Source organism: Phocoena phocoena, chromosome 5 (assembly GCF_963924675.1).
Source record: "Phocoena phocoena chromosome 5, mPhoPho1.1, whole genome shotgun sequence".
Classification (NCBI taxonomy): Eukaryota; Metazoa; Chordata; class Mammalia; order Artiodactyla; family Phocoenidae; genus Phocoena; species Phocoena phocoena.
The window spans coordinates 101515703-101538571 of NC_089223.1; the positions used below are offsets into that span (position 1 = coordinate 101515703).

The following is a 22869-nucleotide window of genomic DNA, read 5'->3' on the forward strand; positions in this document are numbered from 1 at the left end:
CACCAAAGGCCAGTCTTCATCCAGAGAAGGTGATGTTTTGTATATGGTGGGATTGGAAGGGAATCCTCCATTATGAGCTCCTTCCGGAAAACCAAATGATTAATTCCAACAAGTACTGCTCTCAATTAGACCAACTGATAGCAGCACTCGATGGAAAGCGTCCAGAATTAGTCAACAGAAAACGCATAATCTTCCATCAGGATAACGCAAGACCACATGTTTCTTTGATGACCAAGCAAAAACTGTTACAGTTTGGCTGGGAAGTTCTGATTCATCCACCATCTTCCCCAGACACTGCACCTCTGGATTTCCATTTATTTCGGTCTTTACAAAATTCTCTTAATGGAAAAAATTTCAATTCCCTGCAAGACTGTAAAAGGCATCTGGAACAGTTCTTTGCTCAAAAAGATAAGAAGTTTTGGGAAGATGGCATTATGAAGTTGCCTGAAAAATGGCAGAAGGTAGTGGAACAAAAGGGTGAATACGTTGTTCAATAAAGTTCTTCATGAAAATGAAAAATGTGTCCTTTATCTTTACTAAAAAACAGAAGGCACTTTTTGGCCCACCCAATAATTCCCTATTCTATACAGTAGGTCTTTGCTGGTTATCTATTTTATATATAGTAGTGTGTGTATTTTAATCCCAAACTCCTAATTTATCCCTCTCCCTACCCCTTTCCTCTTTGGTAACCATAAATTTCTTTTCTATGTGAGTCTACTTCTGTTCTGTAAATAAGTTCATTTGTATCATTTTTTTTAATTCCACATCTAAGTGATATCATATGATGTTTGTCTTTCTCTGTCTGACTCACTTCACTTAGTTTGACAATCTCTAGGTCCATCCATGCTGCTGTAAATGACATTTCATTCTTTTTTATGGCTGAGTAGTATTCCATTGTGTATATATACCACATAGTCTTTTTTTTAAATTTAATTTAGTTTTTTACAGCAGGTTCTTATTATTTATTTTATACATATTAGTTTATTTACGTCAATCCCAGTCTCCCAATTCATCCCACCACATCTTCTTTATCCATTCAACAGCCGATGGACATTTAGGTTGTTTCCATGTCTTGACTATTGTAAATAGTGCTGTAATGAATACTGGGGTGCATGTATCTTTTTGAATTATAGTTTTTTCCAGATATATGCCCAGGAGTGAGACTGCTGGATCATATGGTAGCTCTATTTTTAGTTTTTTAAGGAACCCCCATACTGTTCTCCATAGTGGCTGTGCCAATTTACATTCCCACCAACAGTGTAGGAGGGTTCCCTTTTCTCCACACCCTCTCTAGCATTTATTATTTGTAGACTTTTTGATGATGGCCATTCTGACTGGTGTGAGGTGATACCTCATTGTGGTTTTGATTTACATTTCTCTAATAATTAGCTATGTTGAACATATTTTCATGGGTCTGTATGTCTTCTCTGGAGAAATGTCTACTTAGATTTTCTGGCCAACTTTTGATTGGGTTGTTTTTTTTTTGATATCGAGTAGGATGAGCTGTTTGTATATTTTGGAAATTTATCCCTCGTCGGTCGCATCGTCTGCATAAGCTTCATATTCTTTACTATTAAAATCCCTGGGGTTTTTTTCTATCGTTGCCTTAAGTCCTAGGTTTCCGTGAGTCGGCTGTTTTCTGAGGTACCCCTAGCTATCATAATCCTGTCTAAAATCAGGGGCCATTTGCATCCAATTAGCAGCCACCAGGAAGCAGAATCTGAGGGAAGATAAGAAGTTGTTCTCATAGGTTTATTGAAAGACAAGATACGTAGGGGTGCAGAGCTTAGAAAATCTTTTTAGGTAATGATGCAAGTTAAAGTGTTAACAACAATATAGTACGTGCCTTTCACTTGTTGAGGGTCCCTTTTTATTTTGAAAGAGCTAGGGTTTTGTTGTTACGTAGAAGTGTTTACAACTCCATGATCCTAATAGCTTAATTCCCTTAAAAAGAACATGAATCAGGTATTCGGCTTTTCCATTCATTCATTCAAAGTCCACTCAACCTTTTATTCGCTCATTTATTTGACTGACTATTCATCAATCATCTGTTAGGTACCAGGCAACACACTCAGCCTTGAGATCAGACAGACGTGGTTTGTCTTGTTTCTCTCCATTTACAGAGTGTGCGGGGGAGAGTTTAGACAAATGAATCCAGGGCAGGAGGGTTGTGGTAGGGGATGCTCAGAGTGCCATGGGTGTCTAAATAAGGGATGTGAGATCCAGCCTGGGGTGGGTGAGGATTCTAGCCCACCCCTCCGGCTTTATGAGATCCTGGATGTACAGAGCCTGGTTCCTTTCCCACCACATCCCAGCCTTCTCCCATCTCGGGAGCCCTGCTGCCTCTGGTCTCTGAGCCCCTGGTTGTAGTGTTTGGCTAAGAACAGCAGAGAGCAGCTTGAGATCACATCTCGGAGGTGGGGCCGACCTGCTGGAGGCACTGAAACAGGGAAGGAAAATTGTCTCCTGGTGGAGGGACCAAGGAAGCCACGCATAGTCAACACTCCAGGACAGCCCTTCTTCAGCCTCTGCCAGCAAGAAGCCCTGGTTTTTGGTCTCCTGACCTCAGAGGAGCTGGCTGGGTCTGTGTCATCCGAAAAGGACAGTTGGCCTTTGTTGTCAGATCCAACACGCTGGGCGCAGCGAGAGGAATGCCATCTCTTTCATCTCCTGCAAGCTATTCTTTGGTTAAGAGCCATGGGCTGGCTATCAGAACGGAGGAAACCCCTTTGCAGTTGTTTAAAATGAGCAAAAGAGACAGTCGCTCCCCACAGGGATAACCCAAGGTCCCAAGCAGATACCTTTTCACCAGCAAATGAACGGACCTGATTCTAGCTCATGGCTGGGGTGGGAGGGGGCTCAGTTGATGAGGCAAAGTGACCTGACTTCTCACCTTCCCAACCCCATCAAACATCCCTGTTCTCAGCTTCTCTCTCTTGGGCAAAAGAGTAAATTGCAAATATTTGTCCCCAGGCAGTGCTAAGGGCTGGTATTAATTTCTCATTCTCTCCCCTTCTCCAAATCACCTAGCTGGTATCTCAATGTAAGCACGTTTGTTCGCACTTATACCCCAAGGAAAGGTGAGATAAAGGGAATATGTTTGCTCACAAAATAGGGCTTTCAACGAAGTAGTGTTTTTCAGTGTGGTCCAAGACCAGCTGCATCAGAAATTCCTTATACAAATGTGGATTACACTGTGTGGCAGTGTCTACCAAAATTAAACACATACCCACCCTGTAGCCCATCAATCCCACTCCTAAGTACATACAAGAGAATGGAGCGTGTATGTCTAACAAAAGAATGGATAGGAACATTTGAGCAGTGCTGTTCAAAAGAGCCCCAAACTGAGATGAACCCGGATGCCCACCAACAGGACAACAAAGAATATATTGTGGCTTATCCATATTCAGCAATAAAATTCAACGAACTACCGATACAGACTCATAAACATGATGTTGAATGGAATAACCTAGACACAAAAGAGGGAGTCCTACGTGGTTCCCTTTATAGGAAGTTCAAGCACAGGTGAATCTGAGTTGACAGAAGTTGGAATAATGGTTACCTTCTGCGGAGGTGGGTAAGGGCATCTGTGGTGTTGAAACTGTCCTGTATCTTGATCTGAATAGTGATTATACAGGTATATACCTACGTATAGGTAGATAGACTGATCGGTCAATCAATCAATCGATCGGTAGATAGAGACCTATATGGAATTTACCTATGGTATACTACGGTTACGTACATACCATACATTCATAGGTATATACATATGAATCGAGCCCTATGCTTAAGATTTACAAACTTTACTATATGTTTCACACACACACACACACACACACACACACACACACACACACACACTTCCAGCCTCATTCCAGACTTACCAAATCAGAATCTCTCAGTATGGGTACGTGAGAATCTGCATTTTGTATCCCTGGTGGTGTGAATGCCCATTGAAGGTTGACTGCCAGTGATGTGGGCTGTATAGATGGTCCACAGATGGTGCTTTGTCCCCCAGAGCACACCACACTCCATTTCCCATCTGGCTTGGAATTATTACAAGACTTCTGCTCTCACTAGGGAATAAGGTTGGCGTGAGATTTCTCCCTTCTTAAGGTCGGGTACTAGGATCCTGTGAACAAGAGTGTCACGGTCTCTACCCCAGGCAGAAGCCACACTCTCAGGGAAATACAGACCAGCAACTCTTCTCTGCTTTTTTTAAAAAATTAAAAATTAAAACCAGCTGTTTTGGGGCTTCCCTGGTGGCGCAGTGGTTGAGAATCTGCCTGCCAATGCAGGGGACACGGGTTTGAGCCCCGGTCTGGAAGATCCCACATGCCGCAGAGCAACTAGGCCCATGAGCCACAACTACTGAGCCTGCGTGTCTGGAGCCTGTGCTCCGCAACAAAGGAGGCCGCGATAGTGAGAGGCCCGTGCAACGCGATGAAGAGTGGCCCCCGCTTGCCGCAACTAGAGAAAGGCCTCGCACAGAAACGAAGACCCAACACAGCCATAAATAAATAAATTTAAAAATTAAAAAAAAAAAAGCTGTTTCCATCCTTCTACTTCTGAGTGGGCACATATGTATTTTAAAGGCATAATCAGTCTGTGTATGATTTTTGATTCTGTCCTCTTCTCTCCATGTGTCATAATCCCACGTTCAGCATTATTAACAAAAACAGGCAGGTGACATTCGCCAAGTGTCTAGAATATGTAAGGCTATTTTGCTTATGTGATGTCGTTGGATCCCTAAAACAAACCTAGGAGCACACCCGAGGCTTAAAAGGATCCAGCAACTCCCTAGAAGTACACAGCAAATAGGTGGTACAGCTGGGATTTGACCCTGATCTGTCCAACTCCACTGAAAAATTGCTGTTGCTTTGGTGGGAAGAGTCTAGTAAGGATTCTTGTCTTGTTTTAGTTTGTTTTAACTTTCAGCCGTAAGAATTTATCCTTGCCATTAAAAGTTATAAGCAAACGTCATCTTAATATCTGCATATTATCCAAAAAGTGGATGGTTAGAGCACAATATATGTAATCATTCCACTAATATTTGTTGAATAAGGTCATCAAGAAGACATGACCACCAGCTGACACGTGAGCTGGACCCAGGCACTTGGAGGCTGTCCCCCACCACTGCCCCCTCCTCTTGTCCTTGGAATGCATGTTCCACTTGCCTTCCCCGCTCCCAAAAGTGCTCTAAGGCTACAGCCTTGAAATAGAAATGTGGAGTTGAGGCTACCCTAACTGGGTATGTGACTGACTCCAGTTAAGGCATCTTTGTAAACTTGTAAGATTCTGGCTGGCGGGTGCAGAAATCTACGGGTCTTGCAGCTGCCCAAGACAAGCCTGGTAAGTAAGTTTTCTCGCTTATCAAGCCTGACACCTACCAATCTGAGTGGTCTGCTTTGTTCTTGGGTCTTTCCCTGCCCTCCACATTTGGGGCTGGTTTCAGATTTCCATTTTTTGCCAGAGCAAATGTCTTGATCAACGTGTTTTCACACCAGTCATTGCATTGAGGATTGTTGCCTTTGGATAGATTATTAAAAACGAATAACTAGGGCTTCCCTGGTGGCACAGTGGTTGAGAGTCCGCCTGCCAATGCAGGGGACACGGGTTCGTGCCCCGGTCCGGGAGGATCCCACATGCCGCGGAGCGGCTGGGCCCATGAGCCATGGCCGCTGAGCCTGCGCGTCCGGAGCCTGTGCTCCGCAACGGGAGAGGCCATAACAGTGAGAGGCCCGCGTACCACAAAAAAAAAAAAAAGATGTTAAAAATGAATAACTAGGGCTTCCCTTGTGGCGCAGTGGTTGAGAGTCCGCCTGCCGATGCAGGGGACGCGGGTTCATGCCCCGGTGCGGGAGGATCCCACATGCCGCCGAGCGGCTGGGCCCGTGAGCCATGGCCGCTGAGCCTGCGCGTCCGGAGCCTGTGTTCCGCAACGGGAGAGGCCACAACAGTGAGAGGCCCGTGTACAGCAAAAAAAAAAAAAAAAAAATGAATAACTAGAACAAAGACTATGCACACTTTTAAGACACGGGAACTATTTTGCCAAACTACTCTCCTACAACATTCTACTAATTTGTGTTCCTCTCCACAGTGAGCAAGGGCCTGTGTTATTCTGTGCTTGCCAACTTTGGGTATCATAACTCAGCCTAACTCCAAAACCAACTTGGCCAATATGGCACCGAAATTCAACTGGCCTCAGTGAAGCCGATCATTTTTAATCTATTTATTATTTTTGTTTTTCCAGATATGAATTTCTTAGTCTTGGGAGTGTCAGTGTGAGCTCTTGTTACATATATTAAGAAGCTCTTTTATATTTCGCCATATTCCATATGTTTAGAAGCAGGTCACAGGTTCTATCCACGCTCAAAGGAATGAGTCACATAAGCACACGAAAGCCAGATCATGGGGCTTCCTTAAGAGTGTGTCTGCCCAGGTGGTCATATGGGTGTTCATTCAATTATTTTTAAAATTGTATATATATAGATACAATTGTGTATATATATGTGTGTGCGTGTGTGTATGTATATATTATAATAAGATATATAAATAAATATGTATATAAGATTTTTTCACAATTAAACCTTTGTTTCACAATTAAAAAAATTTTTTTAACTCTGAAGCAGCTTTTTTTAAATAAATTAGTTTGGATCCGAGTGTGCCCAGGCACAGTCAGGCAAAAAGCATCTCACTGCTTAGGTGGCTGTATCTGAATGAGCTCTTTATTTTCACATACGATTTCCATTGAATGTTGCCAATCACCAGGAACATATCTGGGTTTGGGATATGCACCAAGTTTTTGCTAAACTCCCATATTAATTCTAAGAATTTTAATTTCTATTTTCTTAGATTTTCTAGGTACACAATGGTGACATGTAGGAACGATGCCATTTTTTGTTTCCTTCTTCCCTGAGGCCGTAACCCTGATTTACATCTCCTGAAGCAAGTTCCTTAAAACTTTAACCTTCTGAGTCAGATAACTCCTGCCTTGGAGAAGCTGCCTAACCTCTCTGTACCTCACTTTTTCTTATTTATAAGAATCTTCTTCGTAGGACTATTGTGAAGATTCATAATGCTTACTTGTAGCACAGCATCTGTCTCAAAGCCTGATACATGTTAGACAAAGTGTGATTATTATTATATTTTAACAGGAACGTTAAAATGACAGGGAGGGGGCACCCCAGTTGTTAATCCCAAGCTTGGTGGTGGAGCAGACATATATTGACATATGGCAGATGTTATGTCTGCAGGGACTGAGCGAGGTGCTTTCCAAACATCTTCTTAACCAACAGCCTCAGGTAAAACGACCATCCCAGCGGCTCTTAACTCCCTTGAAAGGAAGCGGGACTCAAACTCAACGCACTTTGCTGCAAAGCCCGAGCTCATCTCCACCGGGCGATCCAGCAGTGGGTGAGGTGGGGGATCAAATGTTCATTCAGCCCAGAGGCTCCCAGCCCTGGCTGCACACTAGGAATATCTAAGCATCTCTAACCACACATCAATGCCTGAGCCCCGCCTCAGACCAAGTGGATTGGACTTTCCAAGGGTAGCTCTGACATCGGCATCTTTTCAAGGCTCGGCAGGTGACTGTAATGGCCAGGTCTGAAAACCACTGATGGCCGCAGTATGACATCTATACTATTGACCTTTCAGGAGGTAATCGTGGAAGCCTGGCCACAAATTCCAGGTACACTTTAGTGCATCCTCCCCCGCTTCGCTGTGAATTAATTCATCCACTGATGCCTGTTATGATTAATTTTAGGTGTCAACTTGGCTGGACCACAGTGCCCAGGTATTTGGTCAAACATCATTCTGGATGTTTCTGTGAAGGTGTTTTTTTGGGTGAGACTATCATTTAAATCACTGGACTTCGAGTAAAGCATTACCCTCTATAACGTGGGTGGACCTTAAGAAAAAAAAGACTGACCTCCTCTGAGCCAGAGGGAATTCTGAAGCAGACTGCCTTTGGACTTGGACTGCAAATCTGCCCGGGTCTCCAGCCTGCCCTTTGGATTTGGACTTACACCTCCATGAATTACATGGGTCAGGTCCCGCTATAGACACACACATCCTAATGGTTCTGTTTTACCGGAGAACACTGATACACTGCCATAATGAAAACTGGCCTCCTGTTCAACACAATCATAAATAAAGTATCCCATTCCCACTCTTCTTTGTAAAACCATGACTAGAGAATGAGTGTTATGGAAGCACAGGATTTTCAGTCTAAGGGAGAATAATACAGATTGCTTGGTCCAACCGAAATAGAGGCACAGAGATGGAAATAGCCCTGGGGTGGTTTTGTTCCTCAAGAGACATTTAGGATTGTCTGAAGACATTTTTGGTGGTCACAGTGGGGTGGGAGTGAGGGACTGGAGATGGGGGTGCAAGGTTGCTATTGGCATCGAGTGAGCAGAGGGGCAGGGATGCTGCTAAACATCCTACAATGCACAGAATTATCCAGCCTAAAAGACAATAGCACCAAGGTTGAGAAACCCTGGGTTAGAATGGCGAAACACTTAGTCATTAAGGAAATTAACTTTTCACCCTGTGGAAGGTGGAGGGTTGCACTCAAATCAGGAAGGAGCCCTAATCTGATTGACAGACTGGAAAAACAGGCTGGGGGAATTATTACTGAAAAGCCTACAGCACATCAGGGAAATTCTGAAAAGGTCAGCTCTACCTGGGACGTAGGATGGAGAGGCCAGCCAGTGGGAACTTCCTGGGCATGATGTGTGGCTTGAATTATGTTCCTAAGTGGCCGTGAACTCAGGTCTCATTTGGGGGAGTTCTGGCACCCGGTGTTAGCGCGAGACTAGAGGTGGTGAGTAGCTGCCTTGTGTTCTGGGACTGTAGCTGCTGTTGCTGTCCTAAGTATCAGAAAGTATAAACTTTCTGGGGGAGCTCAGTGGGGGGAGCTAAGATGCCAGACTTCTGGTCTTCTCTCTGCCAAGAATGACCTTTTGTACTGACTCGAAGATGCGCATGACCTCATATTTTAACTTCTCAGAACTTGGAATACATCCAGGTGGCAGCAGCTGTGTGCGATGCTCACACAGTGCCAAACGCAGTCAACCCTCCGTAAGGGCTTATTAAAGAGTTCATGAATAAGTGGCAAAAGCGAATGAGGTGGTAACGAATAAATGGCATTTTGGTTCCCTCATCTATAAAACGGGGATGTCAAAACATTGAAGGTAGCTGTGTGAATCCAGTAACATGGAGGACACGGTAACATCATTGCAAAAGGTTAAGTGTCCTTTAAAAACTCCAGATGTTCTACTCTCTTTTGTGTGTTACATCCCAGAGGATGTTTCCAGGATGACGTTAAAAAACAAAGAAAAACAGAAAGGTAGGGCTGCACTGAGATGAATGTATATTAACCTCAGGGAAAGAAACACGCATGTGACTGAAGACGCAGAAGCATGGTTAAGGGCATGTGAATATCCAGTTAAGCATTTGAATTTACGGCCAGTTCCCCACAAGGCAAGTGCCACGTGGCTACCTTTAATCAAACGCATGAATCCCCTGAGTATATGAATAGAGGAGGACACAGAAGAGAGGGTGAGAGCTGCTCTGTTCCATCAGACAGTGTTGGTGGATCTGGGTCAGCCCTGGGCACCCAATCCTAAAACAGACCCAGAGAAATTACAGGGACCCGTCAGTAGAGGGACTTCTGATCCTGTTCACTTACTCATTTCTTCATTAACTCATTCAGCAAATAGCTATGAGTTCTATATTTCCTGTGGCTGCCGTAACAAATTACCATGAACTCAGTGGCTTAAACACCAACTGATTCTTTTTTAACTTATTTATTTTTACTTATTTATTTTTGGCTGTGTTGGGTCTTTGTTGCTGCATGCGGGTTTTTCTCTAGTTGCGGTGAGCAGGGGCTTCTCTTTGTTGCGATGCGCGGGCTTCTCATTGCGGTGGCTTCTCTTGTTGTGGAGCACGGGCTCTAGAGCGCAGGCTCAGTAGTTGCGGTGCACAGGCTTAGTTTCTCTGCAGCATGTGGGATCTTCCTGGACCAGGGCTCGAACCAGTGTCCCCTGCATCGGCAGGCAGACTCTCAACAACTGCGCCACCAGGGAGGCCCTCTTCTTATTTTAAGGTCAGTTTATTAGCAACCTTAATTCCATCTGCAACCTTAAATCCCCTGCGCCATGTGACCTAACATAGTCCCAGATTCCCGGGATTCACAAGTGGATATCACTGGTGGGGAGAGAATTATGGTGTGTCCCACAAGTCGCTAGGCTGGGCTTGGTACTCTGCTAAGCAAAACTGGGATAAATCAGAGGTGTTCTCTTTCTTCATAGGCAGTGTACATCCTAGAGAGGAAGACAGATATAAAAAAAGTAGTAATACATACCAGTAGCAGTAAGTGATAAAGAAAACACCATGTGGCCCACGGATGGAGAATTAATGAGCATAGTGCCACAGTTTCCACTGGCGTGTCACGGAAAGCTTCTCTGAAAAGGAAACATCTGAAGACCTGAGTGTTGAGGAGGAAGCTCCAATCTGGAGCCAAGTTTCAGGCAGAGGGAAAAGCAGATGCCGAAGCCCTGAGGCACGTTCAAGGAATTGGGAGAAGCCAGCGGTGCTGCTGGAGCGAGACAGAAATGGGAAGAGCAGAGGAAGATTAGGGTGATGACAGTGGCAGGGGTCGCATCACTGGAACATTGTAGATGTCTGGGTTTAATTCTAAGGAAAATGGGAAACCACGGGAGGCTTTTAGGAAGAGTAACAGCACGCTCTGATTGACATTTACAATGATCAACCTTATTGTTAAGTGCAACTGGATTGCAGGCGAGGAAGGCTGAGGCACAGAGAGCTGCTGGGGAGATATTGCAGAGAGGCGGGCCAGAGGTGGCGATGGCCGGCCGAGGGTGGAGTGATGAAAACGGGCAGCTGTGGGGTCTGTTTTCATAGTGGAGCACGTAGGATAGATCAGGTGTCAGGTGAGAGCGTTAACAAGGGATCAAGGAGGGTTAGACTTTTGGCCTGAGCCACTGTGGGTCTGTATGCACCACTGACTGTGATTGATGGTGAGGCTGGAAGGAGAATGGGTCAGGGGTGAGAAAAACTGATGACTTCTTTTTTGACCACAAGGCGTCCTTAAAGGAAGCGTCTAGTTAGCTGGGTGAAGAGGTCCTTTGGGTCAGGGGTTCATAGCGCTCTCTTCAAACGCTTGAATGCCTGTCGTGGGGATTAGAGGTTGCCTTGATTCTCTATGCCCTTAGATGCCAAAGACCAAGCCCAGTGAAGGACAGCTAGAGAAGCAGATTTCAGCTCTCCTGGACGTCTCATCACGGACGTGGTACAAGCTGTGGGATCCGAGGGACGAGCACACAGCCCTGACTCTGCTGTCACTAGCAGTGCAATTGGGACAAGTTATTTAAACTGCTTGAGACTCCATGTTAATATCTCTTAAAAGGTAGAGGTAATGCTGCTTTAACACTAACAATCATAGCAAACGCTTACACCAAGTTTTACCACGGAAGGCCCTATTCTAACAGCTTCCCAGGTATCAACTCATTTGCCCCTCACAGCAGCCTGATGACCGAGATGCTGCTGTTGTTGCAGAGGCGCCTCCAGAAGCTGAACTTGCTCAGGGTCACAGAGCAAGTAAGGGATACGTCATGGTACACTGTACAATTTCTACAAGATACAGAATGAAATATGCCTATCATTACCAAGACCTATCAAAATGTTCACCAAAACACAGCATGTATGATTTTTAATTGTTTTGGGGGTGGTGCAATGCCATGCAGTTTTAGGATCCAATTTCAACACGATCCCAACCGTCTGAAACTGTGGATGGAAACTAACAAGTCAGTGTATAACGGGAGTCAGTGGCAAAGCGGTTCTGCATTTAGATTTTATATGTATTTATTTATCTATTATTTTTGGCTGTGTCAGGTCTCAGCTGCGGCACGCGGGGTCTTTCATTGAGGCACATAGGCTTCTCTCTAGTTGTGGCACACGGGCTTAGTTGCTCCCAGGCACGTGGGATCTTAGTTCCCCGACCAGGGAACCTGCGTCCTCTGCGTTGGAAGGTGGATTATTTATTTATTTATTTACTTTTGGCTGCATTGGGTCTTCGTTGCTGCGTGCGGGCTTTATCTAGTTGCAGCGCGCAGGGGCCAATCTTCTTGTGGTGTGCGGGCTTCTCATTTCAGTGGCTTCTCTCGTTGTGGAGCACAGGCTCTAGGCACAAGGCCGTTAGTAGTTGTGGCATGCGGGCTCAGTAGTTGTGGCTCGAGGGCTCTAGAGCGCAGGCTCAGTAGTTGTGGTGCATGGGCTTAGTTGCTCCGCAGCATGTGGGATCTTCCCGGACCAGGGATCAAACCCGTGTCCCCTTCATTGGCAGGCGGATTCTTAACCATTGGGCCACGAGGGAGGTCTGAAAGGTGGATTCTTAACTGCTGAATCACCAGGGAAGTCCATGCATTTAGATTTTAGAATCAGTCCACAGATTCTCTCAGACCACATGTGGAATGTCTTGTTCCATTCCGAGGGCTTCTCTGATGAGAGGCAACCTGAAAAGCTGAAACTCACTCAGAGGAGCTGAAATCCATTCAGTGATCTGATAAATTTGATCACGTCAAAATGGAGGATGTCTTTTGAATGAAAGGACGTGCAGGGCAAATTCATGGATGACAGATCGGAAGAAAGTGCTTGTAATGTCTAAAACTGACATGGGGGCTTCCCTGGTGGTGCAGTGGTTGAGAGTCCACCTGCCGATGCAGGGGACACGGGTTCGTGCCCCGGCCCGGGAAGATCCCACATGCCGCGGAGCGGCTGGGCCCGTGAGCCATGGCCGCTGAGCCTGCGCGTCCGGAGCCTGTGCTCTGCAATGGGAGAGGCCACAACAGTGAGAGGCCCGCGTACCACACACACACACAAAAAACCTGACATGGGATTAAATCTAGGATGCAAAGGGACTTCTGAAAATCACCAAGAAGTCAATGGACGTATGGCAAAGGATATTAACCAGCAAATCGCAAATGCAGAAATGGGGAGCCTGAGCAAGTCTTTGGAGAGATTCTGGTGACACTGATTCCCAGAGGCTCGTCCGTGAAACCAACATGCCTGTTAGACGGGCTGCATCCAGAGAGCTGGTGATTCACTCATCAAGTGGAGGCTCTCGTGCGTGAAGCACGGCTCTAGGTGTTTGGGGTAGAGCTGTCCCACCTCTTGTGACAATGACAATTCAGCAGGTGATGCCCCATGTTGGTGGGGATGCAGGCCTGAGGACCAACCCCACTGGAGGTGAGGATGTGGCTGGGGGAAACTTCTGGTGCAAACGTTCTCAAATTAAGTACACTCATTATCTAGGACAAACTCACGCAGGTCCATGAGAGGACACGTATGAGAACCCTGGCTGCTGTGCTGGAAGAGCTGAAGGCCATCTGGGTCTCCATCCCTTGGGTAATGCTTTATATATGTCATTAATTTCCCATCAGTCCAGGGAAACCGGTACTATTTTCCCCGTTTTACAGATGAATGGACTGAAGGTTGTGAGATTAAGTAACCTGGTCAAGGTCATACTGAGGTTCCAATTCCAGTTCTGTCAGACCCCTAAATCAGTATATTTGTCTGCTAGACCACCCCCTTCCTGACAAGAAATAAGAGGTGGAACTGAAATTCCTTCTTTCCCGTCACCATTGCTGTTCCTTCCATCTTGTATCCTTTCCTTCTTCCTTTCTAGATAAAAGCAAGAGAAAACATAGACATTGTAGAAAAAGAGGTCTGCTGGAAGTTAGGGTGGAGGAGTCACTTTGACCTCCTAGAATTCTGACTTCAGTTAAGATTCTTACTCAACCTCCTATGATGCTTCAAGTAACAAAAATTCTTAAAAGAAAAATAACGACTAACATATATTAAGCCCACGTGCCAGGCTCTGTTCTAAGGACTTTACATGTCTGTGTCAGTGCATCCTCATGGCGACCCCGTGAAGCAGGTAGGATGTTTATCGTCTCCACTTTACAAAACCAGAGAGGTTCAGTAACTTGCCCAAGGTCACACAGCTGGGCTATAAACCCAGGCTGCCTGAATCTGGGCGCCACACTTCTAGCCACCTGAACTTTGTCTGGGAGGCTGTGCAGTGACCCGGGGCTGCTAGCCTGGTTTGGCTCCCTGATAACTGCATTTTGGATGGATCATTCAACCATTCTTGGCCTCGGTTTTCTCATTATAAAATGTGAGTAAAAATAGCATTCCCCTCCTAAGGTTGTTGTGAAGCATAATATCTGCAAAATAATCAATAAGTTAGTCATTAAAGTTTCATAATCATTGAAATGTACATCTATTCCCTCTAGGGATCAGTGCTAAATGCCCCAGAACACGAGGGACCTCTCATGTGAGGGACCTCTTGCCCTCAAGCAGGAGTGGGTGAACCTGGGATGCTATGATTGGTGCATGGGCCCTTTGGGGTGGCCAGAAGAGCCCGAGGGAGTGGATGCTGGCGGGTGACTGCATTTTAAGAGAAAAGGACATGAGGGTGGACTGAGATCCAGGCCCTCGGCAAGAGGACAAAGTGAGCTCAGTCGACTGATGTGTGCCTGGGAATCCATCCAGGAGCCTCGCAGGCAAAGCAAACACAAGGATATGGATGCTTGGATTGCAGGAAGGAAAGGTGCAGGGGAGACCCCTAGGCTGTGTTACTGGACAGATCTGAGTTCCAGTCTCACCTCATCTCTGTCCTCGCCATGTGACCCTGGTGTATTGCTCAAGCTCCCCTTGCTCAGATGGGGATCTCAGTGGTGCCCTGCAGGCTGGGTGGGGACTCGGTGAGATGAGCTCAGGTGAGTAGCTGGATCTCCCCTCCCTCTGTGGACCCAGGGATGCAGGCGTCTGAGTCCAGTTGGGCTTGGACCAGATCTTCACCTATGACCACACACAATGAAACCGACTTCCTTGCCTCAGTTTCCTTATTTCTTCTTTCCAAAAACAGGAAGGAAAACTGATGATGTCACTTGGCAAAGTCTCCCACATGGGTTTCAGTCTATGCTGTTATTTTTTATAATAAAGCCACACTCTTTTTTAACTCGATTCCTAGAAGATCAAAATTAATTTTTAAATGAAATGTCAAAATTTGAAATCGAAAGAAAATAACACCAGATAAAAGAGGGGAAGGCTCTAAAATTTTATTTCTTTGTTTCTCTGTGTTCCTGCCTTGCCCCACCACCGAAAGAAAAAAAAAAAAACAAGAAAAGGAGTGATTGTGAAACATTGTGGGAGGACAGTTGGACTGGTGGACTGGGACGGGGAGACGTCTTTAATGAATGATTGTCAGACATGAACCAGATGGGCTGATGAGGTGATCTCCCCTGCCCGTCCTCCCTGGGGCTCCCGTTTCCCATCAATAGCTGCACTCAGCATACCCAAGGCTGCATTAACCTGATGTGATGCCACGTCGGGCAAAACTGCAATTGGAGCTACTGTTTTTTTACGTTTCTAAGGTTCCAAGTTCTGCTGTGACCCATACAGTTTGTGTAGGGGACATGACAGGGACCACCTCTCCTGGATGTTTCAAGACACAGAGGGTGGCACTCCCCTCTGTCATTCTCCCTGGATGCAATATTGTTTCTCATTTGCTGTCTTGTCAGGGGGTGAAAGTTCTAGGCCTGCCAGTTGGCCTTTCTTATGTAATAACTGTCACTTTACAGGTCAAGAAACCAACGTGAGATTTTGTCCAGTGGTTCAGTGTCTCTCTCCTAAAAATATTCAGGGCCAAGGAAATTACCACGGGTGGGCCTGTTGATTCATTGCACCCACCACGCAGCATACCTGGGCCAGAACTATATTGACTATACGAGTCTATTTTTTTTTGTTGTTGTTGTTGTTGTTTGGGTTTTTTTGCAGTACGCGGGCCTCTCACTGTTGTGGCCTCTCCCGTTGCGGAGCACAGGCTCCGGACGCGCAAGCTCAGCGGCCATGGCTCACAGGCCCAGCCACTCCGCGGCATGCGGGATCCTCCTGGATTGGGGCATGAACCCGCGTCCCCTGCATCGACAAGTGGACCCCCCAACCACTGCTCCACCAGGGAAGCCCGATTCTTTTTTTGAATTTTATTTTATGTATTTTTTTTCTACAGGAGCTTCTTAGTAGTTATCCATTTTATACATATTAGTGTATACATGTCAATCCCACTCTCCCAATTCATCCCACCACCAACCCCCCCAGCCACTTTCCCCCCTTGGTGTCCATACGTTTGTTCTCTACATCTGTGTCTCAATTTCTGCCCTGAAAACCAGTTCACCTGTACCATTTTTCTAGGTTCCACATATATGTGTTAATATACGATATTTGTTTTTCTCTTTCTGACTCACTTCACTCTGTATGACAGTCTCTAGATCCATCCACATCTCTACAAATGACTCAATTTCGTTCCTTTTTATGGCTGAGTAATATTCCATTGTATCTATGTGCCACATCTTCTTTATCCATTGGTCTGTCGATGGGCATTTAGGTTGCTTCCACGTCCTGGCTATTGTAAATAGTGACTACGTGATTCTTGTATGGCCTTTGCCAATGGTGGGGAGGGGGGTGGCATGGTGATGCTTTGGGTCCTTGGATATCGGCGTCAATCTTGACCCTGTATCAAACAGCCCTTGAAATGTCTATTGTTATTTCCGCTCAGGGTATGGTTACTTGACTAAATGGCCACAAAATCTTTGGGGGATTAAATGAGTATATCTACCTGCTGTTCTGCCTTAAGGCAAGGGGACCTGCTGTTTGTACCCCTGTATCAGACAGTCATCGGCGGGTCTGCAGTTGGTGGCCAACAAACAGTGTGCTCCTGCTGGCTGAGGAAAGTTCTTCAGAGAAGGGAGCAGTGGTGGGATTTTATCAGCAACATTGACAGCAGCTGGAGGATGGGCACACAGGCTAATGAAGGGGCTACAGGTGGGACATCAATGCATCCAGCACAGCCAGCTCCTGGGAGTGAGGGGTCGTTGGGGTCATGAGAGGACTCAGGAAAACAAAGGATGCTTGAAAAACACTTTGTGGACCGTGAGATGCCGGCAGCACGGCCCCCCGTTTGCATATGGTGCCATGTGTTGGTGGTGGGATCCACTGACCATGCTGGCCCAAAACTGTGAAGAAGGAAGGAAGAGTTTAGAATATCATTGTGCTATTAAGTTAAAATCTGGAATCTGACTTAGATGAGGAGACTGTGAAGAAGAGAAGGTCTGGTGGACTAGAGAAGAGATGAAGTGACCAGTGGACCGTGATTGTCATAAATAGAACAAGCTGAAAGGGGATTGGATGGTATCCCAGGGCTGCTGTAACAAAGCACCACAAACAACAGAAATTTATCCTCTCACAGCTCTGGAGGCTAGAGTCTGAGATCAAGTTGTTGGCAGGGCCACATTCCCTATGGATAGAGACTCTGGGTAGAATCCTTCCTTGCCTCTTCAGCTGCTGGTGGTGGCTATAGATCCTTGACACCCATTGACTTGCAGCTGCATCACTTTTATCTCCATCTCTTTTGTCACATGCCTTCTCCCCGTGTGTGTCTGTCTCTTCTCATAAGGACACCTGCCACCTTGGTTTAGGGCCACTTAATGACCTTCTCTTAATCTGATTACGTACGCAAAGAATTTATTTTCAATTAAGGTCACATTCATAGGTAACCAGGGCTTAGGACTTCAATATATCTTTCTGGGCGGACACAATTCAACTCGTAAAAGCATAAATCCTGAACTTAATAGCTCACCACGTTGCTCCGAAAATTAAATAATAGGATGCACGAAAACATATGGTTAAAAGAAAAAAATCATGGAAGTTACTGCTCCCTACCCTGGATGGGTCACTTGCTTGTACTGGGCTGACAGGAAATTCAGATGGAGGTCACAAGGCAGGTTCGGGGTGGAACCACTTTGAACTGGAAGATTCTGAGATATCAACCTTTCCCTATTTGAAGTAGGTCAAAAGGCAAATGAAATGGAAGCCATGAGCTCAAGTCTTCGGAGCCATAGAGTAAATACCAGTCTGGGAGCCAGCGACATGGGATGCGTTAATAATTACTGAAACGTGAAAGCATGTCACAGTGCTGACACTGAGCTTTCTCCATTCAAACCTCCCCACCAGGACTCTGTGATACTCCTGCCCAAAGGCTGAGCTGAGTTTGTCTTTTTAGATAACTATCTTATAAAAGGGTGTATCTATTTTTAAAATAAGTTGATTTGATTTAGTATGGAAAAGTATTTAATTAAATAAAAGTATTTCAAATTACATATTAGCAGAGCGGATCGGAACGCGTGGCATCAAATGAGACTACTGTATGGTTTCCAGAGGATTGTCTGGCAAATCGTAGAGGCTGCTTCGCATCACATTGGGAGGCAACTCAAAAGCTGCAAGTCATTGTAAGCACTTATTTTAAAATAAAGTTTAATTTTCACTTTAACATATTTTCATGATTACAAAAATTAAAAAAAAAAAAGAACAGGAGAAGGAAACAAAACTAGCACATTCCTAGAAACTACTGTGAATGTTTTCCTGTTTTTCCTTCCTGACTTTTTAAGGGATGGTTTATAATCGTCGGTTTATTTATCAAGTGCCTCGGCACCCACTGAGTAAAATGGATCCACCTTTACAAACCCCAGCATCTATCCATCACAGTCATTCCCCTGAGGATATTTATAAAGGGAGGACTCTATTCTTGGCATAGAAGAAATGGCATGTTGCCAACGATTTTTATTCAAATTATTCATACATCTGAAAACTCTACAGTCTTCTGGGATGCCCCCCTTTCCCATCAGCCTGCATCGGCTGGGTCTCTCTTTCTCCTTTATGGCTTCCTTGGGAGCCAAGAAAAGAGAAGGCCTGTATTTGGAACAGTTAGTCTGATTTTCAATTCTAATAAAAGCCCTGGTCGGCATTTCACCTAATACCAGGGCTGGAAGAAGTGGATTTATTGATTTTTGCCTTGGTGCTTTTTTTTTTTTTTTAACATGTGCATACCACCCAAACTTTATTTTATTCTCTTGACAAATCCAACATAATATAGATAACAAAGGTGCTAATTTCAGGGACAAGTTTGAAACAAATATATTACTTCATGTCAGGCAATAGTAACTGAATTATAACTAAAAGTGCATTAACTTACTTCCCTAGGGGTTTCCTAAGGACCAAAGCTAGATAAAAATGGCCTGTTTTACGTGAGTTCACGGACACCTCCAGGCAGTCACTATTCAAGCGAGAGTTGTGCACCCTAGGGTTTAGTTCCCAGAGCTGTAGTTGCCTTTGCTTCTCCTCCCAGGCAGAGGGAAGCTCGCTTTGTTCTGGGCCTGGGAGAGTTTGCGGGCTAGCAGGGTTAAGGGCTTGATCAGGGTCTTGCGGTCTGTGACCGTTACCTCCCACAGATGCACCTTCTCGCTCCTGGCCCACTGCTGTTCCACTTCGGGGTCCGCTTGTCTCTGCTCAGAAAGGTCAGTTTTGTTTCCTAACACAATGATTGCCACCTCTTTTTTGTCTTTGAACCGATCGATTTCTTTCTTCAGAAGCTCCACTCTTTGAAAGGATTCAAAGTTATTCACACTGTACACAAAAACGAAGCCATCGGCAAATGAAAAATAATGCTTTGGCGGCTCCGCGCCTTCCTGTAGGCCCCTGGTGTCGTAAAGAGGTAACTGTTCCTTGGCTCCCCGATCTATTTCCACTGAAGCCATATACACACATCTTCCATTGTTTCACAGTCCTCCATTCTAATAGGATGATTCCCATAAAGAAGCTACTCCAGAATTGCCATTTTCCCCACAGATAACAAACCACAACCTTACAGACCTTTCCCATCTTCTCTTAGGATGTTGGAAAGCCAACAACTAATAGTCACGGTGAGAAGCAGAGGATCTGAGGGGCTGACACCCCCAACCCCCAAAGGGAGAGATCATCGTAGGTGGTGCTTCAATGCTATAGCACACAAGGGGTCTGTGTCAAAAACCTGGGTCCATGATGCCATGAAGTCAGGGTTTCACTCCTAAGCCCTGTCTCTGACGAGGGACTTCAGCTCCCTCCCACTCAAGCCACAAAGGTAGGACGACCTGAAATCTATTTAGCCGCTGTAAAGGCCATACTGAACTGAGATTTGTCTGTGGCTAGATCAGCAGCCACCGGATACTGTACATCAAGAAGCCTCTTGCTTACAATGCTTTCAGGAGACTCCAAACCAATCCATCTCAGGGTTTCTGATGCTGGAGATCATGTTCTTCCTCTCCAGATTCTTCCAGCACAAGACCCTCTAAAAGGCCAGAAAGCCAACAGGCAGCGGCTGGTTTAGGAGACCTACCCTGTGCCCTGCTCCTATAAAATTCAGAAGGGAGCGTGGCTCTGTAGTGTTACCACATTGATGGAGAGAGAGCACCACAAAGGCAGTTTAGTTTCTCTTGGATCTGGGAGCAGCCTGGTGTGGGGAAAGATTGAGGGCAATCAGTCTAATTCCTGGCTGTGTGACCCTAAGACAAGTTACTTGACTTCTCTGAGTCAGGTCGCTCAGCCATAACATGGGAATGACAGTGCTGCTGTGTCATCAGGGTAAACGAGACAACACTGAAAGCACTTGCACAGAGAGGTATTCAAAGGTCGCTTTTCTCTCTTGGGAAGTGAGCAGGAAACCTGGAAATCAGGTTACTAAATGGCATGGTGAGTTGCTGTTTCACTTTCAGTCTCTTCACTTGGCATCAGGTACGGATGGGCTTACTCAAGGGTTAATTTTGAAGAGTCAAGCAAACAAACAAATAATTACCATTAAATCCTGATCAATATCGTTCTCCAAAATAGAAGCTGTTGGCATTGATCTATTACACTCTGTTGGCTAGGTGTCCACTCTGGGCCTGGCCCCAGGCATGGGAATGGAGCATTCTTGACTCCAGGGGGAAACGGAACTTGCCTGAAGCTGTCCCTGAAGTCTACGTTGGAAAATTTGGATTGGAGGCAAATCCTAAAACAATGAGTAGGAAGCTATCAGGTGAAGAGAGCACAGGGACACGGGGAGGGGGAAGGGTAAACTGGGACGAAGTGAGAGAGTGGCATGGACATATATACACTCCCAAATGCAAAATAGATAGCTAGTGGGAAGCAGCCGCATCACACAGGGAGATCAGCTGGGTGCTTTGTGACCACCTAGAGGGGTGGGATAGGGAGGGGTGGGAGGGAGGGAGACGCAAGAGGGAGGAGATATGGGGATATATGTATATGTATAGCTGATTCACTTTGTTATACAGCAGAAACTAACACAACATTGTAAAGCAATTGTACTCCAATAAAGATGTTAAAAAAAAAGAGGGCAGGTGAAGGGCACGTCTGGCTGGGAGAGGCGGGTGCAGCGTCCGGGCAGGACTGTGAGGGCTTCGTGTGTCATGGGGGCAGGCGTGAGGGGTGAGGGGAGAGTGAGACAATTCAGGGATGCTGCTGGCACAGTGCTGCCCCAGGACGGGCTCTCCTGAACGCTTGTCCTCCCTCCCTCCCTTCCTTCCTCCTCTCCTTCCTTCTTGCCTTATTTTCTTCCTTCTTCCTCTGAGACTTAATCTAGAAACAGCTGAGAGCCATTGAAGGCTTTTGAGCAGAGAACTGACGATGCTGTTTGCCTTCAGGAAAGGATGCTATAGAGAATTGGACAAGAGGCTGGAGACCGGAAGCCAGGCTGATGTCCAGGTGGGACAGGACAAGAGCCTGGCTTGGGAGAATGGCGGTGGGGATGCAGAGAACCCAGGTAGAGACATCTTCTGAGATGGGATCACCCGGATGTGGGGCTCCAGGAGGAGGAGGGTGACAGGTTAGGTAGCTCTTATCCTGCTGGAGCAGCAGGGGGTTTGATGGTGTTACTCCTCGAGACAGAGGTAGAGGGAGAGGAAGTGACGTCTTGGTGGAACAGCCTTTGCAAGCCCCCCAGGTCCCCCTGCCCTGTGTCCTCGGCTGTTCTTCACTGAAGGATAGTCATCCATTCACTCAGGTACTCATTCGCCACCCGCCACCCATCCTTCCTCAAAGCTCTCATTGCACATGGGTGAGGGTGCTCTGTGAGTGGCACTTACATTGTCTGGGGAAAGTTCTTCGTAAAGCACTCCTGCTAAGAACTGTTCCGAGAGACATTCCAGGCTGCTTCTGCACTAAGCATTAAGTCAGAGACTTCATGAGCTTATATGAACACTCTAGAACAGGGGCAGCAAACTATGACCCATGGGCCAAATCTGGCCCACTGCCTGTCTTTGTAAATAAAGTTTTATTTATTTATTGTAACACAGGCACACATATCTATGTACACATCTCAGGCTGCTCTCACGGTCCAGTGGTAGAGTTGAATGGTAGCAACAGATTGTATGGCTAGCAAAGCCGAAAACCATCTGGCCCTTTAGAGAAAACATTCGTCAGCCCTGCTGTAGTGCATCCTCTCCTCTCTCTGGTGCCGTGAACGGATGTTTGATACTGATTTGAGGACCACAGTGCTCCTTCGTCTAAAAGCCCTCCATGCTTATGAATAAAGGTCAGGATTCTTAGTTCGTCATCCAACGCGTTCTTTGGAGAGAAGGAGACATTCTCTGCGTCCTTGGGTGAAACATTGATGTGAAACATTGACAGACGTCAAGAGACTTAGAGGGGCTTCCTTGGTGGTGCAGTGGTTAAGAATCTGCCCCCAGTGCAGGGGACATGGGTTTGAGCCCTGGTCCAGGAAGATCCCACATAACGCAGAGTAACTAAGCCCGCGAGCCACAACTACTGAGCCCATGCACCACAGCTACTGAAGCCTGCGAGCCTAGAACCCTCGACAAGAGAAGCCACTGCAATGAGAAGCCTGCGCATCGCAACAAAGAGTAGCCCCCCGCTCGCCGCAACTAGAGAAAGCCCGTGCGCAGCCACGAA

The 22869-nt window shown here is 46.1% G+C and overlaps 1 pseudogene; it reads right to left on the minus strand.

The window, feature by feature from the left end:
* Positions 1-19232: 19232 nt before the first annotated feature.
* On the minus strand, positions 19233-19780 carry LOC136123814 (NF-kappa-B inhibitor-interacting Ras-like protein 1; annotated as a pseudogene).
* Positions 19781-22869: the final 3089 nt, after the last annotated feature.